The sequence below is a fragment of the Triticum aestivum genome, chromosome 7D (assembly GCF_018294505.1).
Source record: "Triticum aestivum cultivar Chinese Spring chromosome 7D, IWGSC CS RefSeq v2.1, whole genome shotgun sequence".
Taxonomy (NCBI): Eukaryota; Viridiplantae; Streptophyta; class Magnoliopsida; order Poales; family Poaceae; genus Triticum; species Triticum aestivum.
The window spans coordinates 352,352,643-352,357,207 of record NC_057814.1 but is presented as its reverse complement, the minus strand read 5'-3'; positions in this window follow the sequence as shown (position 1 = coordinate 352,357,207).

The window sequence follows — 4,565 nt, the reverse complement described above, 5'->3', positions numbered from 1 at the left end:
TTGTATTTGCAGATAGTTCCAGATCCTTGTACTGAATTGACAGGTGAAGAAAACGTGGTTCCTGTCCTCATGCGCTTGGGCATGACATAATGGGCAAGTATTATCCTCATGTGGAGACCTCCAGTGCCTCCTAACCAGTAAATCAATAGTGTTGAGCCTTTCATTGATCATTAGCCAAGCAAACACTTTTATCTTCATTGTTGATCTGCTTTCCCAAATCCATTTTGCAAGCTCATCAGTAGGGAGGTGGGCATGCATTACTGTATAGTAACTTTTGGTAGAGAACTTTCCTTTGCCAGGTGTCCAAGACCAAAAATCATTGATGTTCTCATCTGCACTAAGGTTCAGGAGACCAGTCTGTACAGTGATCATCTCTTCCATTGCTTCTGGTGACAAGGGCAAATGGAAGAGCTCAGACATATCCAGAGTATTAATAGCATCTCGAACAGAAATCTTATCATCAATGGCAAAAGAAAAGAGCCTGGGAAACCTCTCCTTGAGAGGGACTGATGAGCCTAAGAACATCCAAGCATCAAACCAGAACAGTGCAGAATCTCCCATGTTTATAGTCACCATAGAATGCAATCTGAAAGCCTCATTGATTTTGATGATATCCCTCCACCAATAAGAACCACATAACACTATCCTTTTTTTGTTTTGTTGGGCACTTTGGCCTCTCTTTTTCATGGGCTCATTGACCTCTCTTTTTTCGTCTGGAGTCTCATCCCGACTTGTGGGGGAATCATAGTCTCCATCATCCTCTCCTCACATGGGACAATGCTCTAATAATGATGATCATCACACCTTTATTTACTTACAACTCAAGAATTACAACTCAATACTAGAACAAAAATATGACTCTATATGAATGCCTCCGGCGGTGTACCAGGATGTGCAATGATCTAGCGTGACATGTATAAAAAATATGAACGGTGGCCAAGCCACAAATATTGTGTCAACTATATGATCATGCAAAGCAATATGACAATGATGATATTTGTCATAATAAAACGGAACGGTGGAAGTTGCATGGCAATATATCTCGGAATGGCTATGGAAATGCCATAATAGGTAGGTATGGTGGTTGTTTTGAGGAAGATATAAGGTGTCTTATATGTGAAAGAGCGTATCATATCACGGGGTTTGGATGCACTGGAGAAGTTTGTACCAACTCTCAAGGTGAGAAAGGGCAATGCACGGTACCGAAGAGGCTAGCAAAATGCGGAAAGGTGAGAGTGCGTATAATCCATGGACTCAACATTAGTCATACAGACCTCACATACTTATTGCAAAAGCTTATTAGCCCTCGAAGCAAAGTACTACTACGCATGCTCCTATGAGGGAGGTTGGTAGGAGTTAACCATCACACGCCCCCGACTTCCACGCAAAGGAAGAGAATGAATAATAAATCATGCCCCAATTTCGTCGCATAACGAGAGACCATACGTGCATGTTTCGGGAATCACAAACCTTAACACAAATATTCTTACTAAACCATAATTACTCACTAGCATGACTCTAATATCACCATCTTTATATCTCAAAACAAATGCAAGGAATCAAACCTCTCATATATTCAATGATCTTCATGAAAGTTTTATATCCCTCTTGAATACCCATCATATTAGGAATAAATTCATAACCCAAGCAAATTGCTATACTATTTATAAGACTCTCAAAATTGTAGCGACCAGACCTCAAACAGTCTGATCTCTGTACCTAAGTGTCATCCCTGGATCGGTAATGCTGACACGCACAGTACTTGAAGGATTTATAACAGAGTAGCAATCACACACTTATTACAACGAATGTCTCAAGAGAGAACTTATTACAATAAATATGGCTTAAGGCCATCTAATACGATAACAGCGGAAGGCTTGGAAGATAAAGTGAGTCCATCAACTCCAACAACATCACTGAGTGAAAGACCACGATCTAAGGCACCTTACTCGTCGTCTGAAAAGTCTGCAACATGATACGTTGTAGCCCGAAAACGGGTCAGCACATGGAATATGTTGGCAATGTAACACAAGAGAGTAATGAACAGAATAATGCTATCACTATATGCATATATGGCTGGTGGAGGCTGTATGGTTAATATGTTCTGAGAAAAGCCAATTTTTCCCTACAACAAAGGAATATATTTTATTTAACTACAAAGTTTGTTGAAAACATTGAGAAGGTAAACCTCCTCTCGATCCCAATTAAAAGGTAATTAATAACCCAATCAAATTTTTATAATTAAGAGTGATGAGATCCACATGATAATCCAAGAACCAGATACTCGAGATGTCCATAACCGGGGACACGGCTAACCTTGATTAGTTTGTACACTCTGCAGAGGTTTGCGCACTTTTCCCCACAAGACTCGATCTCCTCCATTGGATTTCTCGCACTACATGGTGTTTGAGAAACTACTGACCGAGACACGGTCTTTCAGAAGCGTTAGCACCTTACGATGGGTAGACAGTACCACCTACATCCCCTACATCTGCTAGTCTACCACTGTAAGAGTTCACACGACTTAATAAACTATGCCAGAGCCCATAATGGCTTGTGGCTGCACACGGAAGTAACTAGCATGAATAATCTCATGATCCCTTTGAGCCTGGGTGGCAGTCCATAGGAGAATCACACGGTACCCCGGGATTTCCAAAAATACAGGCAATCACTGGAATTTCCCAGGTGCCTCAATCCACCCAGATGTGTATTAAAGTTGCCACCTTAAGTTAACCATTAATTAAGAATACTCACATCTATCATGAATACACTCAAACCCAATCCACGTCTATGAGCATAGCATAGCAATATAAGAAACGTAGAAGTAACTCCCAAGGTTTGATAATAAACAGTTGAATAGGTACTACCTCATCTACTTCCCAAACCTACAATTTAAATCAGATCCTAACCATGCAATTGTTTGAGGATTTATCTAATGCAATAAAACTGGGTATGAAAGAGGTATGATCAAAGTGTTACTTGCCTTGCTGATTATCCGTGAAACCTAGAGACTCGTAGTAGCACGCTTCGCACTACGGGTACTCTATCGCAAACAAACAAGCATACAATAAGCAATCAAGCAAGGGCACGGGTAAAACTCAAATTGGAGATCTAACCAGAAATTTCAACTTAAGAACTCCGGTTTGCAAAAAGAATCAAATCAAACGAAGCAACAAAACTCAAACGGCGAAAGAAAACAAGCTTCGTTTACTAATCTGGACTAAAGTCAAATTTTACAGTAGCAAAATCTTGTTTAAGTTGGTTAAAGAGAAAGAGGGCTTCGAGACGAAACTCTAGGCGCTTGAATCGCCTGATTCCGATAAACGAGCGAAAAGTTAAATTAAAATGAAAATCAGATCAGAAACCGCGATCGAAAATAATCGTGGAAAATCTGAGAAAAAGAAAAACTAACGAATAGGCTAACGAACGAACGTTCGCTGTCTGTGGCTAAACGGTGAAAACCCGTTCGTTAAAACGAACATATGGACGAACGTCCGCTAAATAACTAAACCGGAAAAATAAAACCGATCTAACGAAATAAACCGGAAAATAAAAAAACTGGGGTTTAGCGAAGAAAACGACGGTCAATGGCGGCTAGATCCGGCGGCGGGCGGCGGCGGCAGGTGGCGGCTAGTGTTGGCGCAGGGTGGGCTGGGGCGGCGGTGGGCTGCGGGGCTGCGGCTTATAAAGAGGGGGCCTGGGAGGAGTCCGGGCCGGATACAGCCCCTAGGTCGGTTCCCCTTTTTTTTATATAAATCCGCTCGGAAAACCGAATAAAAGAAATACTTAAGGGACTCCAAAAATCCCGAAATAAATTTTCCCTGTCCTCTAAATATAGGCCGGACAAGGTGAACATTTATTTGGGCCTAAACTGCAATTTTGAAAAATGCATATTTTTCCTAATTCAAATAAAATAGCGACAAAACTCCGAATAAAAATATTATTTAATTTTAATATTAAATCTCCAATATTTCTTTATTTTGAGGAAGTCATTTTATCCTATCTCTTTTATTTTTATAAAACAAATATTCAAGAGAAGAATAATTAAAATCAAACGATCCTCTTTTCAAAATTCGAGAAAAAACTCAAATATGAAAATAATGAAATCCCCAACTCTCTCCGCGGGTCCTTGAGTTGCGTAGAATTTCTAGGATCAAACAAAAATGCAATAAAATATGATTTGCAAGGATGATCTAATGTCTATCATTCCAAATTGAAAATTTGGGATGTTACAAACCTACCCCCCTTAAGATGAATCTCGCCCTCGAGATTCGGGTTGGCTAGAAAATAGGTGAGAGTGATCCTTCTGTATGTCTTCCTCGCGTTCCCAGGTGGCTTCATCTTCAGTATGGTGACTCCACTGAACTTTGCAGAACTTGATTACTTCGTTGCGTGTGACACGGCTGGCAAAATCAAGAATCTTAACTAGCTTCTCCTCGTAGGTCAAATCGCTATCCAACTGTATCGCTTCCAGCGGTACCGTATCTCTCAGAGGAATATCAGCCATCTCTGTGTGGCACTTCTTCAATTGAGAAACGTGGAACACATCGTAAACTCCAGACAAT